Genomic DNA, 23,338 nt, shown 5'->3' on the forward strand with positions numbered 1-23,338 from the left:
GATTATTTTTTAACAGCTTTAGATTCGGTTGACATGTTACTTGAAGATCAGCGCTTCGCGCGGCAAAACAGCAGCCACAATGTTTACACTAGTGGTATGCAAAACATGCAGGCTTGCCAACACAATTCTGGCGCGCCCACAGTTGGATACGCGGTACAACAAAAACAGCAAACTCACATGCCGTCTCAGTACGGAAATCAAAATCAACACGCGTATTCCAATACAAACAATAGTTACAACAGTAATAACATTTCATGCGGCAATCCATACAAAAGGCACCGCGGTAATAACTACAACGGTACCAACGGATACAAAGGTAATAACAAAACACAAACAGAAATAGAAATAATAATAACTACGAGCCAAGACAGCATCAAGGTTGGACTCGTAACGATCAGTACTTTCATTCAAACTCTGCTTTACCACAGCAGCCATCAGGTCAAAATTGGAGCATACCTTACGACCGACAGGTAAGTTATAATGCGCAACAGCAACAACAACCGCAAAAGTTTGGAGATCATAATAGGCAATATCCGAATGTGAATATAATAGAAATGACACCTGATGCACAACCTCAATCTGTGTCAGTACCGAGTACAAATGCTAATTCAACAAACTAGAAACAGTCACTACTTTGCCCCAGGTCGTGGCTGAAGAATTCTTGGGGGGCGACTTCAATGTTAATCAGTTATTTGACACCACACTTGAACAACAGAATAATGAGATGCCGAATAATTCTAAACAAAAACTACCTGTTTTATTTATAAGATACAACCACAATAACAATATATCAGATGAACTTTTACAAGACAGTACACAATGTCGTTTAAACACAAATGAAATTGTTTTAGCATCTACTACTGGTGTAGTAGGTGGGATTCCAACTACTATTATCCTAGATACAGGTGCAGCTGTGAGCGTTTTGTCTTTTAATTTCTATAAAAAGATGTGTGAATTGGAACCTGTGCCTGAGTTTCCTGCCCAAAACTGTAAAATAACTACTGCACTAGGTAATAAGTCATGTAGGGTTACGAAGCAAGGTAATGGAACCGTACAATGGCCATTCCTGGTTGTACAAAACCTTGTGACAAATTGCATATTAGGAATAGATATTACGAGCGAGAAGGACTGCATTATAGACTTCTCCAAAGGTAAATGTATTTTAAATGATAAAGGCAGTGTAATTATTATTGATTTGGACAGGAGAACTCTAAAGCATGACAAACACTGTACAGGGTACAAGGTTCAGTTAGTACTTGACAATGACATTCAAGACATGCAAACACACTCATCTGACACAGAGATAATGGACTTGAAAAGATTGCTTGATCATAAGATAAGTGAAGCTACAGCTCTCAGTGTACATGAACGTATAAAACTACAGGAAGTGTTATCCAAATACTTACAAGTTTTTACCAAACGATTAGGTGTTATCAACACGTATGTGTACAAGATTGAAGTTAAGCCTCACAAGATCTTCTACCATAAGACATATAACGTACCGTTATCTCAACGACCTGCTGAGTGGCAAGAATTAAAACAAATGTTAGACTGGAAGGTCATTGAACCATCCACCTCACCTTATTGTAGTCCTCTACTTGTTGTCAAAAAATCAAATGGAAGCATTAGGTTAGTGTTAGACGCACGAGCTATTAATGAAATAATTTTACCGGTTCACACAAAACCTGAAAATTTAGAAGAGCAATTACAGAAATTTCTAGATGCAAAATATTTTTCCACAATAGATCTCGCTAATTCGTTTTGGCAGGTGGGTATCACTCCTGATTCTCGGAAATATACTGCATTTATGTTCAGGGGGCGAACCTATCAGTTTTGTGTTCTACACTTTGGACTGAATGTCAGCTCTGGGGTATTCATTACAGCCCTGGATACCGTGCTTGGCGACGATTTAGTTGAGACAGTCACACACTATGTAGATGATATACTGATAGCTACACAGTCTTGGAAGGAACACGTTGACACACTTCAAAGAATTTTTAAAAAATTTGCACAAGCTGGAGTCACAGCCAACCTAAGAAAATCAAAATTTGGTTGCAGTGAGATAAAATATTTAGGACATATCATTAATTCACAGGGCATACGTCCTGATCCCAGTAAATTAGATGCTATCAGAAACTTTCCTAGCCCTCGAACTAAAAAGCAGTTAAAATCATTCCTTGGGCTGTTGCTTATTTCAAGTAGTAAAGAATAAAGAGGAGGAACAGATAAGAATTATTGGGTTTGCGAGTCGCACTCTAACTGAATGTGAGCGTACATACTCCACTACTGAGTTAGAAACACTTTCCATAGTATGGGCATTCAAGAAATTCAATTATTATTTATTTGGAAAAGATACGGTAATTTACACCGATCACCAGGCCCTGACATTTTTGTTAACTTGTAAACTTGTACATCCTAGACTATCACGATGGGCAGTTACACTTCAGAACTACTCTTTTGAAATTAAGTACATAAGAGGTAAGGACAACACCATTGCAGACACTTTGTCTAGACTTCCACAAGGTATGAATGATACCAACAGTGACTTAGAAAATATAAATGACTACAGGATTCTCTTAATGCAAGACAAGCAGTATCACCAATATTATATTGATATGTGCAGAAACATGGCTGAATTACAAAAATCTGATCCTCACTGGTATAAGATAATAACATTACTGGTAGAAAAACACAATCATCCTTTGACTAAGTATTACAAGTTACACAATGATGTGTTATTTTACCGCCGACATCCAAATGCTACTAACTGGTGTGTATGCATTCCCAAAGAGTCTGAACGTAATCTAATTTGGCACACACACTTAGTTTGGGGTCATTATGGGACGAAAAAGTGTTTGGCAAAGCTCAGTACATACTGTTATTTTAGCAATATGAGAAGAAAAATTTACAGGGAACTGAAAACATGTGTCATATGTCAAAAATCAAAACCTCAGAATTTATCCACAAAAACAGATTTACATTCTATTTTACCCAGTAAACCCCTGGAAATTCCGTGTACTGACATCAGTGGACCGCATCCAGCAAGCTCTGGAGGCGTCAAATATATCTTAGCTTTTTACGATATATTTTCTAAACATGTAAAACTTTATGCTTTAAAATCCGCCACTGCAAATGCTATAATACGAAGATTCTCAAGTGATTACCTGACGCACGTGGGAAAACCTAAAGCAATTCTATCAGATAATGCAGCATACTACTCTGGGTACAAATGGAGAAATTTCTTGAAGGACAATAACATTAAAAGTATATTTATTTCGAGGTTTAGTCCACAATGTAACGCGACTGAGAGACTTTTCCGAGAATTAAACCGTTTCATGAGGACCTATATTTCATCAAAACATACTAATTGGGTGTCCTACCTAAGTCTTTTCGAAGACGTACACAATAACTTAAATATTTACGATACGAATTACACACCTAACGAGATCATGTTCAATTGCAAACAGAACGATCAGTGGATAGAACCATTACCTAAGCTGTCAGACAAGGAAATCACACCTGAACAGAAAATAAAAGAAGTATTGACTACATTGACACATCAAGCACAAATACGAAACAAACATCACAGAAACATAATAAAAAGAAAACAAAAATTCGAGGTAGGAATGCTTGTACTACTTCGTACTCATCATAAATCTGTAGCACTCAAACGACGCAACGCTAAGTGGCGTCTGCTATATGAAGGACCTTATATAATTGTTAACATACCGCATCCTGGTGCGTTTCTGTTACAACATCCTAGAACTAACAAAATTATTGGGCTATACGCACACCGAGATCTTAGAGCATTTTATGCTGAATAATGTCAAAGTCATACCCATCAAAATATTGCTAAGCAACTCGAAAAACTCTGTTGTTACAACACAGATAATAAGTAGTATAGAAATTTTCATTTCAGCGGTTCCAGTGACGCAGTTGAAGACAGAAGAACTCTTCTTTCAGCGCGCGCCTCCACCTGAAAGACGGAATATTAAAGTAAAATTTATGATTACGTAGCAGTGGATGACATATTAATTTTTCACGGAACATTTGTTACTGAAGGTACCACTGACTTGGTGTGACACCTGACGAACTGACAGACGTCATCTGTGAAGCGATCTTTTACTTTGAGAAATAGATTAGACGCACATCTCTCAACACGAAAAGCATCTATCAGTAGTCAAGGCCACACAGACACTCTACACACACGCACAAAACGCGAGGAATCGAACATTTTCTCTCTCTTACTATTTTGAATATTTATTGAGTAGTGAAAACGCCAGGTCTTGCCTACTGATGTAATGAATGTTGTGTCTAACCTATCTTAATTTCAGATGACATCACAAAAAACATCGATAATATCCCAGCAAAACCGCTAAAGAGGATGTAAATATCTGCAATTCATGTAATCAAATGTGACACAATGTAATAACCTATAGCGATGTAATGATGATGTAAACATGTTTATGTGCAACTATATTATGTTTATGCTAAGAAAATATGTGACGTGTGTATGTATAATTACTTATTTTTTTAACTGATGTATAGTGTAACTGTTACTATGTAAAAATTTGAACAAAACGAGTGCCAAAAAGACATTGCATAGTGAACCACTGTTCACGGACATTAACGAACATTAATAACTCTGCAACTACGCGGAAACCTATGTGAAAGAAACTGTTAATGCCATTCATTATGCAGCGTATCTATGTAAACGCGATGAACGATTTCCTTGATTAATAACTACGAACATTTAGGTGAGCTATATTCAGCAAAAAACTGAAAATGTGAAGTGCATAATTCGTGCATCGTCTAGTGACATTACTACGGTACCCAACTTCAAGATGTTAACTGGATTAAATGGACACAAAGTGCCTGTCCAGAAAACAACACGATGGGTGGAAGAATTTTGGATGGAACTTCAGGGAATGAAATGTTCTCGAAATGTGACGGACATTCTTACCTGGACTGTCCAAGGATCGACGCCAGCTATGTGCCGTCCGAGGTTCTGCAACCAAGCTTCCACGGAATGTAAAAAACGAACTGCACGTGGACCAATTACTCGACGGGTCACGTCTGATCTGTAATAAGCAATGCTTTTGGTCACAACGAACTGCATCACTACGACTATAATGGAAATGAGAAATGGACACGCTTATGTATTAATCATGTTGTTATACAACGATGTTACTGTGATCAAAAAACTTTACCACGACGATACTAACCTGTAAAAAATTATTGTGCAGCGGATGAATATGAACTGTAATAACGACACGATGTGTATAGGTCAACGCACCTGAAAAATACGGACATTTTTCTTTGAAGTATTTCAAAACAATACTATGTAACTAAGAACATTCAACAATCTAAGTTGTATTGTATTATAACAAATATTGTAAATTTAAAACTAAGTTACCTGTCATAGAATGTAGTCTTCATATGTAATCTTGGTTGAATATTTTCTTTGTGCAACGACTGAAAAACGCGCGCACACGAACAATATGATCTGCAATACTGTGCCGCGTGATCTAACTGTACGATATAATGGCAGTGCCGCAGTTACACAGACGCTTCTGCGCATGCGCGCACTCTATCTGCCTACATAAGAACTTTTATGGCGCACCCGCGTCATTCAAATTTTGTATATAATGTGTATAATGTGTAATGTAAGTCATGTAAATAGTTGTAGATAACTTAGATTTTCTTGTGTCTTTAGGTGAATTGCTCGCCTGCAGGTGTGTCCTTTCGCCTCACAATTCAGGGGGCAATATAAAGGCACATTTGCATGCCGAGCGTGAGTTTCCGCGGAAACGCGAAATACTAATTAAATAAATAATCAGTGACAAATAAATAAAGCCTATGGCACACAACTGCAGTGCTGTGTCGCTGATAAAACAAAAGCACAATTACGTTACTCTTATGTTTGATTAAAAAAGGAGAGCTCTGGTTGAAGTGGTGCGAGAAGCACGTATTTTATTTTATTGTCTGGCACACCGCCATATTTCAATGTTATAGAAGAATACTGCGAGTTGCAACCACACTAGGCACTCGATTCTGTAAAGAATTTATATTTATAAAAGTAAGTAGGATTATGAACTGTAGGCTTATTCATTGAATATATCTGATTTAACTAACTGTGTAACTTTTTTATGTTTAGTAGACAATCACCTCTGTACGACGTATTGGCATGGCTGGCAAATTATTGTAATATTGAGATTTAGATTATGAGTCCGCACCTACCGCAGCAGTCTTTGGAAACGATTTAATTACGAAGTCCGATTATTCAGTTTTATTTCACGGTCAACTACGAGTAACATTGCCTTTACGAAAAAGCCATTGTCAAGCGTCTGATAACGAATAATTAAACGTCCACGTTCCAGATAAGCAAAATATTAATTACAATTGCAATCACAATCACCATCATACAGATAGAATAATTAATATTTAAATAACAATATATTTTTTTATTTATTTTATAGACGGACAAGCGCTGCGCCTGCGCTGTTGTGCTTAGCGGGACGCGCTCTAGTGGGAAAGTTGTGTACGCGCTGACTACGCGGAACTATGTACACAACAGAAACATAACCAGACCATTTAACCAATGAATTTCCTCTCTCCTTTCACTCTCGTTTTCTCTCTCTCTCTCTCTCTCTCTCTCTCTCTATCTCTCTCTCTCACACACACACACACTCACACACACACACACACACACACACACACACACACACACACACACAGCTAAACACGCGCGCGCGTGCGCGCACGCAAATCAAACGAAAATCACCTTCATATAGATCACAAAATGAAAAGAACCAGTGATTGGTTATAATAAATGCGGGTGAAAAAACGGGTGAAAAAACGCCGGAAACTGGCTAGCTGAAGCATGACTACTGATTGAACACATATCCAGGTCTAACAAAGCTGTAAATCGTAAATAACATCAAACGATAATGTAACATCACAATAACTGCGCTGCAAAAGTTGCTTCTAATCTGAAAAACAACAGAATAACGTGACAAAATGTAACTTAGTAACATATTGTGACTACTGCACTTTATTATATGTGTTACCAACCACTGAAAATGCTTCACAAATAAAAGAAGCGGAACGCATATGGCAAAGAAAAAAACAGCTTTTCATTTAGTAGCATAGACAGATCACACTTACGTTAGAAAATATATATATATATTTATATATAAGCAAAATGCGATCACAGTTAATTATACGTCCAGTCACTTGCAGAGTCGATAATTGCTTGGCATCTCTGAGGCATCTTTGATACCATGTTTTTCGCGTATTCACGTGGAAGACACGTCCAAATGTGTCGAATTTGCGTCGACAGCTGTTTCAAAGATTCTGTTGCAACTTATGTTTGATGCAAGACCATAAACTTTCAGTAGGATTAGCTTTAGGTGACTGTGAGAGCCAGTCCAGTACCTGCACACATTTCTCCTTCCTACATCCGCTGCAAAACTTGCTGTGGTGCTTCGGATGACGGTCCTCCTGCAAAACACAATCTTAATTTTTGTCGACGAACCAATGTTTGGCATTTGGCATAGAACATCGGTGATAAACGCAGCGAGTAGATTGTATATCACAGACAAGAATTCAAAGTAACTAAATGCTTTATGGCTACTGCATGAAGGACAAAAGTTCCCTCAACTGCTTTATGAAAGAACTAAGGCGATATCTTTGAGCAATAACTAAGGTGATATCTTTTGCCATATGCATGTAATGCCGACCACGATCTTATTCAGCACCCTGTATAAATCTGAGGATAATTTTAACTGGGAAGTAGAAGACATGAAGCGTAGTGATAATGGACAGTAGCTCTACAGATCGATAGATAAGTTTAATCTTTCACAGATGACAGTCCGACAGTCAAGTTTTATCTCCGACAATGTATATCTCTGCCGACCAAATGCAAACATCTTCATCGCTCCTTTTTCACAATACGCATGTCGCTCTCCGAATTCCGACCCATGAATCGGTAAGATTCAGCTCTGCACGAAACGTTACGAACGACAATGATTCATGGAACACTGCTATTCAATCTGGAAAATCTACCAGTAGTTAAGACATCCGATGGTGAAAGCCACCTTTGTGTAAACGTGTGGCTACCACACCAGTGCAATAAAGTTGCAATAAATAAAGTAGATATAATTTCTGTGGAGGTTACATTTGCTGGAACTGTGCATTATCGAAGTAGTATGCTAAGTTTAAGACTGTGGTAAAATTTTTTTCATTTTCAGACAGTGATTCTGATTCAGTAGAAGCAGATTTGATTGATGATTCCGTGGTTTTTGCTATTTCTTATTGAAATAATAAGATTCGTAGGCTGGGACACAGGTAGCGGTTTAGGCGTTGATCGGGAATGAATACACTCATCAGCCAGAACATTATGACCACCAGCCTAATAGCTGGTATGTCCTCCTCTAGCACGGATAACGGCGGCGACGCGTCGTCGTGTGAAAGCAGGCCTTGGTAGGTTCCTGGAGGGGCATGGAACCACGTCTGTACACACAAGTCAATCTCCGTAGATTTCAGGGATGGGACGAAGAGCTCTGGGTACACGTCCAATCACGTCCCAGATGTGTTCGATCGGGTTCAAATTTGGCTAAATGGGGTGCCAGCACATCAACCGGATCTCGCCATTGGGTTCCTAGAACCACTTCATCACGCTCCTGGCCTTATGAAATGTCGCATTGTCTTTCTGAAAAGTGCCAACGTCGCTGGGAAACATGATCATCATCAAGAGATTTACTTGGTCTGCAGCTAGTGTACGATACTCCTTGACCGCCATGGTACCTTGCACGAGCTTCTGTGGAATCATCGATGCTCACGTTAATGCTCCCCAGAGCGTAATGGAACTCCCGCCAGGTTGTCTCCGTCCCTCAGTACAGCTGTCAAAGAGCTGTATCCCTGGGAGACAACAGATTCGCACCCTCTCATCGGCATGATGAAGAAGATTTCGGAATTCATCAGACCATGAAACGCTCTGCCACTGCGTCAACATCCAGTGCCGCTGGTCACGTGCCCATTTCAGTCGTACTTGCTGATGTCGTGCTGTTAATGTTGGCACATGAATGGGTTTGCTGCAGAGACTCATGATTAGCAGTGTTCTGTGCACACTGCGTGCAGACGTACGTGTACTACACTCAGAATTAATGTTCGCCGTCTGTCCTCCTATTTCACCAGGCTGCCCAGAGTATGCTGTTCGAAATCTCTAGCGATAGGTGGTCGCCCAATCCCAGGTGTCTCGACGTGGTTCCATCTGCGTTTCGACTCACCACAGCACTTCTCGAACACTCAACAAATCACGCAGTTTCCGGAATGCTAGTACCGAGCCTCCAGGTCATCACAATCTGCCCTCGGTCAAACTCAGATTCATAGTGCAACTTCCCTATTCTACATACGGTCAGCACGCTAACTGATGCTACATGCACGGTGTGTGACTCTAACTAGCAGTCATTCCTCACCAGGTGGCACTGCAGTCGCCTGGACGGTTCTATATCGATAGTAAGACGGTTGTCATAATATTCTGTCTGATCAGTGCATATTATACATGTGCAGCCCGCCACAAAGGTAGTGCAACCAAATGTAATAAAATAAATGATACCGATAAACTCCGTCTGATCAACATACAAACATGTGCTATCTAAATCAAAAGAGTAGGTAAGACACTTTGTTATTATATCGTTTAAATCCTTATGGGAATGTCAACTTACACTCATGTTTACAATACACGCATGTGAAGCATACTATAACATTATTTGTACACTATGCTATTTCGACTATCTAAATGACCTGAAAATGGGTCTCGATCCAGAGCTAATGATTATGTAAATAAAGTGATATCCGAAACCTGGGCTATTTTTCGTTGCACTGATTAACACTAGCATGCTGGTAGTTCGTAAAAATGTCTCGGTTGACACTTAGCATCAGACTGGAATATCGCAAGTTTTCGAGGATTGCTTCCGTAATCAAAAGTTTGAGATATCATCCGAATTTGAGGTAGCAAGTTAACCAAGAACTTTTTATTCTGTTGAAATATTAGTTGTTAACGGACGGAGTATTCGCAGCAAAGATCCAGAACTCACGTCTCTTTCCCAGAAAACAGTCGCTGAAATCCGAATAGAGAATAGACCACTTTCCATATCACACTGAACGTATACGCGGACGACAGAGCAAGCACCCGAGGAGGATGAGTCGTTATAGTGAGAAGCATAAACGTTACGTCTAGTCAACTCCAGAGTAAACCAGGCTATGAACTAAGATTGACAAAATAACCATTATCTGAGGACTTAGATTAATAGTGGAATATTTCTACCGATCGTCGGATTAAACACATCAGTTGTAGAGTCATTCGACGATAACTTAAACTAGACAGCACAGAAATACCCAGATCGCACTGTACAGATGTAGTCAGCGGCAAGGGCAATCAGTGTTACGAATATAATACTTGATAACTGTTTTGATAAGTATTTCGTCTCTTACAAGGAAAAGAAATATTTTAGACAGTTTTGGCTACAAACATACTCGAATTTTTCGACAATGTCACTAAAGAGACTGTATACATATAACAGTGGGAATGAATTTGAGAATATACCGATTAAATTTTAAGCTAAGGACATATTAACCAGTACTGATGCAAAGAAAATTGGAAAACTAGATAATAACGCTGTAAATGGTAGAGGTCAGTGTGCTAAGACAGGTTTTATCCTGGAATGTGCAATTACACCAATATTGTTTTTAGTGATACTGGTTTGTTAGAAAAGGGATTGTCATACAATGTACATGACAGCAATATGCCGCAGCACTTAAGTTTGCTGATTATCCACACGGTTGCGGCCACTCATTGGGTTAAGTTGACCACAGTTGAACGAAAAGAGATGGCGGCAGAAGTTGGTAGGATAATCAAGTGTTATAAGAAAGTGTAAAATTCTGGGGGAAGGAGAATATAGTTCAAAGAAGTAGTTTTGAATAATACATTGACGGAAGAAATTCGCAACACCAAGAAGAAACTGTGCGGCCTAAACAGAAGTTGTTAGGCATGTTTCCACATCTGAAAGATAATGTACATTCAAATTTCGCACCAGTCGCATAAAAGTGACGCAAGCAGCGCAACTATGAGGATGCAAATCAGGTTTACTTTAAATACACGCTGTAACAGTCGTGAGCATTACTTACCCTTGCAACTGGACGTGGTAAGTTGATGTTAGTCAAGAATGTCTTTAAGGCGAAAAGACGCCATTATCAACACCTCACTGATTTTAAACGAGTTCATGTAATACGGCTAGTAGAAGACTGATGTTACTTCTGCGATGCTGCAGAAAGACTTGGCAAGAGAGCAACCACTGTCCATGGCTGCTGTCAGTGGAGATCACGAGAATGTACGCTCGCAAGAACACCGTGCTCCGGACGGGCACTTGGCGCTGCCGAGAGAGAAGACCATTCTGTTTGGCGTCTGGCTTTGTCGCATCGCACTGCATCTGCAGCAGTGTTATGAGCGGCAGTTAGCACCACTGTGACACAACGAACTGTTACAAATATGTTACCTGAAGCACAGCTCCGAGTCAGACACTCCCTTGCGTCCAATTCACTACCCCAAACTACCACCATTAGCTACATCAATGCGGTCAAGCAACAGCTCATTGGAGGGACTAGTGGCATTCTCTTATGTTTTCTGAAGAAAATTTGTTCAGCGCCGCTGTTAAAGCTCAAAAAACAACTGAAAGACTAAATACAGAAAATCTGAAAGTGTCTCAAACTCAGTGTCATAAGAACGCTAAAATAGTGGCGCTGACTATCTTCCATATAACAAATTTTATATAACAATGCTGGCCGGAATGGCCGAGCGGTTCTAGGCGCTTCAGTCCGGAACCGCGCTGCTGCTACGGTCGCATGTTCGAATCCTGTCTCGGGCATGGATGTGTGTGATGTCATTAGGTTAGTTAGGTTTAAGTAGTTTTAAGTTATAGGGGACTGATGACCTCAGATGTGAAGTCCCATAGTGCTCAGAGCCATTTGAGCCATTTTTTCAGCCTTGGTGCCAGTGATGGGCTTACTGCTGGACACACGGGACCTACATATGGAGCTATGTTCTAGAGTGCGATTTCGTATGACAGCAGAGCACTCTCGTGGTTGTCCCACGTACTCTGAAAGGAAAGCTCTACGTCAATCTGGTGATTTGACCTGGTGTGCTGCCATTTATGAGCAGCAGCACATGGGTTGAATTCCAGTGGGACAACGCTTGCCTACTCTGCGCTGCTGCAACCCAACATGCTCTGTAGGGTGTGGGGCGGCGGGCAAAATTTCATCATTTGTCTGTTCGCCGTTTTACTCACGCGAGAAAGCGAAGGGAAACATACTGATCTTAGTTTCTAGTCTATACGGTCACATTCTGGTCCAGCCCATTGAAAGAAAAGTTTATTTCTTTGCGGGATCAGGACTTTGATTTTAAATAAATGTATAAAGTTCCAATCAAAATTATATTGCCTAAAGTCTCTCCCATACAACACTTGGACATTCACTTTTTTTCAATTTAAAGAAAGTCTTTCGATTCTAACAACACAGTTCAGAGGCGACCTCTACGGTACGTTTTTATCAGACTGTCTATCACCCTGACTAATTATACCCAATTGAATGTTCAACATAAATGTTCAAAATTAATGCTCGCCATAAAAGTGGAAATAATATTCGCCACTTGCCACGCGGATTTATAATTCTCACGGACGACACACTAACATTTACTTCGGCGAATCCTAAGGGATCCAGGACGATGTACAGTCCTCGAGAGTTTGTTTTTACAGCAAATACGGGATCCGTCACAGTCCGGCTCTGACGTCATCAAAGCGCGATCCGACGTTTAACACACGTGGATCATACCGTGGCTGAGTGCGAAGTGAACCTACTGTACTGCCTCTCGGTCTGCATTTATATAGGTGCCGGAGCGGACGGCCGAGAGAACATCTGTTGTCTATGGCTATCTGCATACTGCAGCAGCCTCCGAACGAGTGCTTTCTCGGGCACATAATCTTTAAAAATATAGTTACAAATTACTTCAGAAACCCCTTAATTTCTATTTGTATTCAGTCAAGTTGTTTGATATTACCGAAAAAGTTTCAACTCGTTAGAGCAAACATTTTGCCTTCTAGAATTTTTTTAGTGGAACTAACGGTAGATCGTTACCTCTGAACCATAAATTTACTAGAGCGTATCTCAGCTGATATTGATACTACAACTCTCAAATGTGGTATAGCTCTATCAGTTTGTATGTTTTATCATTCACTTTAAACAAAATTCTTTATCATTAAAACTACAGGTACATAATCTACAACAATTGGGTACATTTTAGGTAAAAAGTGATTTTTTACTAAATTACTCAAAAAATATAAGAGGTAGCTTAACGAGGTCTTTCAGTTATTTTTGGGGTGAACTGAAACTAAAACCAATTTTCATGTTTCTAAATCCATTATTTAGCGCTTTTGATTTTTCCTTCAAACGTGGATTCCGGTGTTAATTTTTGTTGTATGGTTTTGGAAACCTGCACCGCTTATTTATGAGCTCTAACTGCACCTTTTGACGAAATTCTGGCTTTCTAGCTTCATTATTTAGCGCCACTTATTTTTCTCTTAAAACGGCATTTTTACTTAAACTATTAAGTGTAGAACTTGGCATTTGGAACATTATAACACTAAACTATGTTTTAACACAATTTTAAACATAAATTTTGGTTTTTAATTTCATACTTAGTTGTGGTGCAATACGCGCTACGCGCAGATGCATTAAGGTGACGTGGCGCTAACAGCAGTGAACCGGGGTAAGTCCCGGCACACTCCTTCGCCTCTGTATCTCACACATGATACAGCGCCTGCTTTGCTTCGAGGGTGTCAGCAGGTTGTCTTGGCCTGCTCGATCTCCATATCTGTCTCTAATCTAGGTTATGAGGGACATCGTCAGACATCTCGAGCCTCATGCACAAACGGCATTAAGCGTCTCTGTACTGACTGACCAAGTGCAACAGGCACAAAATTCCATCCATATACTGACATCTGGCACCTGTACAACACAATGCATGCCCTTTTGCATCTGTGCATCCAACATTCTGGCAGTAACACCGGTTACTAACGTACTAGGGTTTCCCATTTGCAATGGCTTGTTCACGCTTCATTGACCTGTGATGTTGCAATGTTAACCACTTAAATATGTTACCTATAAAACGTATTCGAGAAAAATTCATTGCACTACTCTACAATAATTGTATTTTGGTACTGCGTTTCTTTTCGCATTAGTGTTTAAGTAAGAAGCATTTGTCAAGTCTTCTCAAAATGTTTACAAGCTTATAATGTTGCACTCTGTCAAACGCTTTTTCGTAATCTATGAATCACAGCATTACATCATTCCTCTGATCGTAGCACTTCTGAATCGAGACTTAAATTGCAACCGATGATTTAAACCCCGTCTAAACCCAAATTGTGAAGGTTACAATCTCTATCACACTCCATAGTGATTCTGAATTGAATGATCTTCAGAAATATCTTTAGCGTGTGGCTTATTAGGCTAATTAGTCTGTAATCTCCGCATTTTGTTGCATTACTCTTCTTGGGCAAAGAGATAAGTGTGACATCAGCCATTTGCCAGGAAATTTACCCGTATTATAAATCTGATTTAATACTTTTTGGAGAACTAAGATACTGTTGTCATCCAGTAGCTTCGGCATTTCAACTGGTATTTGATCTGGAACGATTGTTTTCCTATCTTTTACCGTTCCTATTGCACTTCTTAATTCGACAGTTGTGATGGCAGGACTTAAAACCCTCCTCAACTTTATTTTCTATTTCAGGTCTTTCATCTGTAAAAATATCGTTAATATTGTTCTCCCAGACATTTTTTCTTTGCTGATCATCCTGTGCTATTTCTTTTTGGTCATTTTCTGTATCTGAGAAGTTTGTTTTACGATACATACCAGCTGTTTGCTTTATCGTTTTGTGCTAGTTGAAGTCGTCGTGTATTTGCTGCAGTCGTTCCAACTCTTCACATTGGTGTTTCAGCCAGTTACTTTTAGCTTTTCTTATCTCCTGTCTTATGACTTTATATGTGCCCCCATATTTCTCCGGGTTTCTTTCGTTTTTATACACTCCTGGAAATTGAAATAAGAACACCGTGAATTCATTGTCCCAGGAAGGGGAAACTTTATTGACACATTCCTGGGGTCAGATACATCACATGATTACACTGACAGAACCACAGGCACATAGTCACAGGCAACAGAGCATGCACAATGTCGGCACTAGTACAGTGTATATCCACCTTTCGCAGCAATGCAGGCTGCTATTCTCCCATGGAGACGATCGTACAGATGCTGGATGTAGTCCTGTGGAACGGCTTGCCATGCCATTTCCACCTGGCGCCTCAGTTGGACCAGCGTTCGTGCTGGACGTGCAGACCGCGTGAGACGACGCTTCATCCAGTCCCAAACATGCTCAATGGGGGACAGATCCGGAGATCTTGCTGGCCAGGGTAGTTGACTTACACCTTCTAGAGCACGTTGGGTGGCACGGGATACATGCGGACGTGCATTGTCCTGTTGGAACAGCAAGTTCCCTTGCCGGTCTAGGAATCGTAGAACGATGGGTTCGATGACGGTTTGGATGTACCGTGCACTATTCAGTGTCCCCTCGACGATCACCAGTGGTGTACGGCCAGTGTAGGAGATCGCTCCCCACACCATGATGCCGGGTGTTGGCCCTGTGTGCTTCGGTCGTATGCAGTCCTGATTGTGGCGCTCACCTGCACGGCGCCAAACACGCATACGACCATCATTGGCACCAAGGCAGAAGCGACTCTCATCGCTGAAGACGACACGTCTCCATTCGTCCCTCCATTCACGCCTGTCGCGACACCACTGGAGGCGGGCTGCACGATGTTGGGGCGTGAGCGGAAGACGGCCTATCGGTGTGCGGGACCGTAGCCCAGCTTCATGGAGACGGTTGCGAATGGTCCTCGCCGTTACCCCAGGAGCAACAGTGTACCTAATTTGCTGGGAAGTGGCGGTGCGGTCCCCTACGGCACTGCGTAGGATCCTACGGTCTTGGCGTGCATCCGTGCGTCGCTGCGGTCCGGTCCCAGGTCGACGGGCACGTGCACCTTCCGCCGACCACTGGCGACAACATCGATGTACTGTGGAGACCTCACGCCCCACGTGTTGAGCAATTCGACGGTACGTCTACCCGGCCTCCCGCATGCCCACTGTACGCCCTCGCTCCAAGTCCGTCACCTGCACATACGATTCACGTCCACGCTGTCGCGGCATGCTACCAGTGTTAAAGACTGCGATGGAGCTCCGTATGCCACGGCAAACTGGCTGACACTGACGGCGGCGGTGCACAAATGCTGCGCAGCTAGCGCCATTCGACGGCCAACACCGCGGTTCCTGGTGTGTCCGCTGTGCCGTGCGTGTGATCATTGCTTGTACAGCCCTCTCGCAGTGTCCGGAGCAAGTATGGTGGGTCTGACACACCGGTGTCAATGTGTTCTTTTTTCCATTTCCAGGAGTGTATTTTCTTTTTTTTTCAGATAATGCCAAAATTTCGTCAGTCATCCAATTTTTCTTTCGTGTTTTCTGCTTGTAACCTATTTCACACTACGCAACATCTGTCATAATTTTTTCCATTTCCTCCCATACGCCGTTTACGTCTGTCTCCTCTTCTTGTTGTGCTTTCACCGTATCTGTTATTCTCTCCCTGGCTTTTACTGCACTCTGTCTTTGATACATTCATCTAAAAGTCGATCCAATTTTATTTTTCACTATTATGTACGTTTCTTGCCATCTGTATTTTTATTTTTATTTCTGTTACTAGCAGTACATGATCTGAGGGAACGTCGGTTCCCAGACGGGTGCTTACCCCCCGTTACTGAGTTTCCAAAGCGCTTATTAATCAGTATGTTATCTATTTGATTCGGTACTATTGAGGGGGATGTTTTCATTAGCAAAGAAACTGCGGCCTGTCTACGTCTCACTACGTGGATTGTTAGGTCCCTTAATGTGACAAGTAGTTTGCAGAACACGCAAAAAGAATGGAAGAAGCTGAACGTAGATAACGTCAGAACTGATGAAGCCAGCGAAAGGAAAAGCAAAACTATTGACCGTTTGAGTAGAGTGCTATGAACACACAACCCAGAAGCCGGCCGGAGTGGCCGAGTGGTTCTAGGCGCTACAGTCTGAAACCGCGCGACCGCTACTGTCGCAGGTTCGAATCCTGCCTCGGGCACGGATGTGTGTGATGTCCTTAGGTTAGTTAGGTTTAAGTAGTTCTAAGTCTAGGGGACTGATGACCTCAGCAGTTAAGTTCCATAGTGCTCAGGGCCATTTGAACCATTTTTGAAAACCCAGTAGAGGTGTAGCAAGAATTGGTCTAAAATAAACAAGAAAATAAGAACGTGACGAACCAACTATGAACATCGTAGTGGACATATCATATTAACCAACATATACATAAATTCACAGCTTAAGGGATACTACCTCCGCGAAACGCCAAGGACACTGAGAAATATACGATAACATTATAAAATAGGCAGTGATTCAAAACTTGATCTTAAAAACGAGAATACTCTCAGTGCAGAATTTATATGGTCTGAAAGCGTATTAAAGGTGAAGTAAGAGCAGGAAAATATAAAATTTCTGAGACGAGACTTGCATAAATGGAAGCAAGCAAAGATTTATGAGAGTTTCAAAGGAATCATTAGGCAACAACTGACTGCAATAAATGAAATAAATACAGTATAAGATCGACAGGATGCTATGACAGATATAAGAGTGAACGTTGCTGAGTACTTCAGAATAACAATTGGGCCAAAACACACAGAGCAGTGTACACTCAGGCACCAAAAGGCATATGAACGCGATACGCACATACATAAATGGGGTCAGTATCGCGCTCACAAGATATAAGAGGGGTGTGCATAGGCGGAACCATTATTTGTACCCTAGCGATTTATGTGAGAAGGTGTCTGTCGCGGTTATCGCCACATGACGGGGCTCGACAGACTTTGAACGCAGAATGGTAGTTGGAGCTAGACGCTAGGGACATTCCACTTAGAAAATCGTTGGGCAATTTAATATTCCGAGATGCACAGTGTCAACAGTGTACCGAGAATACCAAATGTCAGGCATTCCTTTCGCAACAGGCAACGCAGTGGCCGACGGCCTTCACTTAACGATTGGGAACAGCGGCTATTGCGTAGAGCTGTCAGTGCTCAAGGAACTAGCATCATTGCGGGAAATAACAGCAGAAATAAGTGTGTGACGTACGACGCACGTTTTCATTAGGACATTGCGGTGCAGCTTTGCGTTAATGCGCTATGGCAGCAGACAATCGACAAGAGTGTCATTACTACATCACCTGCAGCGCCTCTCCTGGGCTCGTGACCGTATCGGTCGTGACGCTAGGCGACTGGAAAACCTTCGCCTGTTTCGATTTCAGTTGGTAAGAGCTGATGAAAAGGTTCGAGTGTGACACATGCATGTGTTCAACAAGGCACTGTACAAGTTGGTGGTGACTCCACAACGGCGTAGGCTGCGTTTGCATGGACTGGTCTGGCCCTCAGGTCCAACTGAACCGATCAGTGATTTGGCATTCAGGTACCTGGAGACCATCTGGAGCCATTCATAGAATTCATGTTACCCAACAAAGGTGGAATTATCACCAGGCCATAACGGTTCGTGACTGGCCTGAAGAACATTCTGGACAATTCGAGGGAATGATTTGTCCAACCAACTGTTCGACATGAATCCCATCAAACATTTATGTGACATAATAGACAGGTCAGTTCTTGCAAAAAATTGGCTACTGGCAATTCTTTCGTAATAATGGACATGGAAAGGGTGCAAAAAAGGGCAGCTCGTTATGTATTATCTCGTAATAGGGGAGAGAGTGTGGCAGATATGACACGCGATTTGGGATGGAAGTCATTAAAGCAAAGACGTTTTTCGTCGCGGCGAGATGTATTTACGAAATTTCAGTCACCAACTTTCTCTTCCGAATGCGAAAATATTTTGTTGAGCCCAGCCTACACAGGTAGGAATGATCATCAAAATAAAACAAGAGAAATCAGAGCTCGAACACAAAGGTTTAGGTGTTCGTTTTTCCCGGGCGCTGTTCGGAAGTCGAATGGTAGAGAGATAGTATGATTGTGGTCTATGAACCCTCTGCCAAGCACTTAAATGTGAATTGCAGATTAATCACGTAAATGTAGATGTAGATGGACTTCTATAGAGGCAGCATGGATCAATATTTTTGGGGTCTACTTCCAACGACTTGTTGAGTCTTCTCCAGGTGGATTTGTTGCACTATGCTGCGCGAAAGGAGATCCGAAACGATATCAGGAGGTATCCTTTAACTTTCTTCACCTCCTTTTGTTACTCACAAGAAACCTAGGTCAGGTGCAACCTAGGTCACAGGCCCCAATGCTGTAAAAAAGGACACATGCAGCAATGTGTTGGTACATGATTGTGCCACAGAATCCACTATACACTGCTGCCTACCCACCAGGCAGAATCCAGCTAGTTACCCAAGCAAGGGACATTTCGTAACGTGGCATATGATACTGAGGCAACTTTCACGCGTATAAATGCTGGCTGTCTGGTAAGGCACGTCACCTAATTAGTGAGTTACTGAGTTGGCGATCACCATAATGTCGGCCTCCAATATAAGGTTGCTACCACAGTGCACCGTCATCCTGACTAGTCCACCTGTCAGGAAATCCTGCCTGCACTTATTGGGCCAAGTGTCGAACTCAGCCGGCCGCGGTGGTCTAGCGGTTCTAGGCGCTCAGTCGGGAACTGCGCGACTGCTACGGTCGCAGGTTCGAATCCTGCCTCGGGGATGGATGTATGTGATGTCCTTAGGGTAGTTAGGTTTCAGTAATTCTAAGTTCTAGGGGACTGATGACCACAGATGTTAAGTCCCATAGTGCTCAGAGCCATTTGAACCATTTTTTTGTTGAACTCATGCCTACCTACCAACCAAGCCTCTGCGGTACTTAATGATCTATATGTTCAGTTATCTTCCAATTTTTGTGCTATGGGCTACGCCATCCTCCACCTCGTCCGAGTGTCTCAGGTCACCGCTTGTAAAAGGACAGAGAGTATCGTGGACGCAGGATGACTGGCGCTGAGCGCTCGAAGTACAAAACTGTGACCTGGAATGACTAGTCGCGGTACTAGCGGTCAAAGGCTAAGTCGAAAATCACTCGAGGCTTCATTTTCCGCAGGCCAGCAGGAAACTACAAGCAATGCGTGGAAGTGTTTTGTAAGTTAGATGTTTACATAGTACAAAACTAGGAGCTCTGTATGCCTGCACGTAATTCATCGGCAAATGATATTCGAACGTACTGTTATATCAAGTGCGTCCGCTAGTGGCTACCGTGGCCCTCAGGCGACCTCTTACGTTACTAACAAGCCAATGCAGCAACTCGTCGCTTATGAAGTGTTCCACAACTTTTGGGAAACACTTCACGGGTATCGAGGTGATGTTATCTGCAAAGGTCACCTGATCCAGTAACATTGGGGCAATATATACGCTCCATCGACCTACCTTAGGAAAATTGTTGTTGGTGTAGTAAATAAACAAATACCATCCGCATCAGGTTCAAAGATTGTTCAAACGGCTCTAAGCACTATGGGACTTAACATCTGAGGTCATCAGTCCCCTAGACTTAGTACTACTCAAACTTAACTAACCTAAGGGCAGCACACACATTCATGCCCGGGGCATGATTTGAACCTGCGACCGTAGCAGCCGCGCGGTTCCGGACTGGAGCGCCTAGAACCGCTGCCGGCCATCCACATCAGGACTTTTTATTTACTGGCTACGGGTTCTGACCTGCTTTGGAGATCGTCTTTAGATCCGGCAATGCAAAATACAGTCTGTGAACATTTGTGTAAAATTCACAATTTATTGGTGTCTCGCGAAAACTTGATATGGCACGCCGATAGGCACAAGCCACTGCCATCTGCTGCCGTAACGAATTACATGTTGAAGCAAAAGACGTATTAATCGTGTAAAAACAGGTCTTTTACGTCTGAATGAGCAAACCATATTGTTCATAAGTCAGCATTACATTTACCCTCTGCACTTTTATTACTCTAAGAAATTTCAGTGACTAAATTGTCCGTCTAACCATGTTACTGTAGATGCATACCTTTGCAATTCAAAATATACGAGGCTGAAAACGCTCTTCTATAGACGTATCTGTGAAACTGAAGCATCGTTAAATTCTTATGACTCTGCGGCGACACGTAATAAACATTTTCAGATTTACAACCGCTTCATGTAATCTGTAGTTCAACAGCCTTCGACCAAGTGAATTGTGTGATTGCTTACTGTCCTTACGATCCTGATACATCGTACTAGTTCCGCTGGTATATTCTGAAGTGTGATGCAAGGACTATGTCACCTACCAACTTTCTAGGACGACTCACAGAATCTCAACCCATTCTTCAAGGCACACCGTCGTAGAACAGAGCAATATTACCGTGATCCTTTCCCCCCTCCAGCACATTCTCCTCGCTACAGCAGATGAATGAAGTAATATGGTTCTCAATAAATCAGACCCTAGGAAAGGGAAGTAGAAGACAAAAGCTAAAATACATAAAAGTCAATGAGGGTGAATGCTGTTACGTCTTACGTTGCTGACAATACAGCCAAAATGTGTTTGCCGCACGGTAGTCTATGAAATCAGCGATAGAACTCTGCAAACCACCCAAACTACGTTCGGTAATAGAGGGTGGTTTTTATTACAGCAACCAGCCACTCCTATTAAAGTTATTTGTGAAAGAAAGAATAGCGCCTTTTCTGTAAGACGGCTGTACACGTTTAAAATTACGTAAGGCTCGTGTTGATTTTCGTTGTGAATGTTCTTTGCCCATGGTCTCGTCACTTCATTTTTGACAAAACATCACGTTTCGTAATACTTGTGTTCTAAAAATCTAACGTCTACCGTGTTAATAACATGTTGCTGTTGTGTACAACATTACAGTGCTTGTGTTGTTAACAACACAGACTCCCCAATATTGTAATGCATCCGCCAATATCAGGCAGCGAATGTCAATTAAAATGTTCTCCCATGTACGGGAATCACGAAATGCGAGCGCGAGTGCAGTTAGTGACGCAGTAACGACGACACATGGATGTGTGGGTCTGGCCGTGAGTCGTGCACGGATAGCCAAAGAACTTAAGGCGACCGTTCACGTAAAGCGAGAAATCCGGGTTCGAGGTCGAGTTCGGTACAAACTTTCATTTTCGTCATTTCCTTAAACAGTTGACAGTTTTTCGTATTTGCAATTGCGAATACATTTAATGTTGTTTTTGTGGTCTTCAGACCGAAGTGTGTGTTGATGCAGCTCTTTCTGCAAGCCTCTTCATCTCTACGGAATTACCTCGAAGCTCAGCAATTCGAGACTTCCCTACTGTGTTGAAGCCTCGTTCTCCTTCCATCAGTAAATCTTGGCAATAATGAATGTCATGTAGTGGGAGAAAACGAGCCCATGGTTTTGGAAATTGATGTTGACAAGGCGGAATATCTTGCGGTAACATTATCTGTCAATGGAAAGAAAACAGAAGAAACAGAAAATAGAACTGGAAAAGGAGAAAGGCAATACGACGGTTACATTCTTCCTTATGGAATAAAAAGCTAACAATAAATAGCGAAAGAGTTAATTGCAACGTATGGGTCAGAAACTTAATAAAAGAGATACAGAGAGCCAGCTTGCAATGGAAACAGGCTGTTGGAGGAGACGCATCAGGATATTAAGATAGCATCACATAAGAAATGAGGAAATACTGAAGAAGATCGAATTTGAATGTAAGTTGTTACAGACACAACTGAACCAAAAGGGTTACTTTTGTATGGGCAACTCTCGAAAGGATGGATGATATAAAATGGTCGAAACGAGTATGGTAGTGAGCAGTCCTGGAAGGAGAAGATGAGGCAGACTAGCAAGAACGTGGAAATAGGATGGTGATGAAGCAATGCAAAGCATAGATATGCTCCATGGAGTCTGGATGGACAAGAAGCAGTGGAAAATGGAAAGCATTATTAAACTGTCAGACACACACAGACACACACACACACACACGCACACACACACATACACACACACACACACACACGCCATCTTAACCGTTCATTGATACCTCACGATGTGGTACTAATCTTGTTTTAGTCAAAATGAGCCCTAGATCCATACAATTCTGTACTTCCTTACTCGATTCTCAGTAGATATTTGATCTAAATCATCATCAGCAGTCTTTTGGAACACTACATTTTGAAAGCT

Source organism: Schistocerca piceifrons, chromosome 5 (genome assembly GCF_021461385.2).
Source record: "Schistocerca piceifrons isolate TAMUIC-IGC-003096 chromosome 5, iqSchPice1.1, whole genome shotgun sequence".
NCBI classification, from domain to species: domain Eukaryota; kingdom Metazoa; phylum Arthropoda; class Insecta; order Orthoptera; family Acrididae; genus Schistocerca; species Schistocerca piceifrons.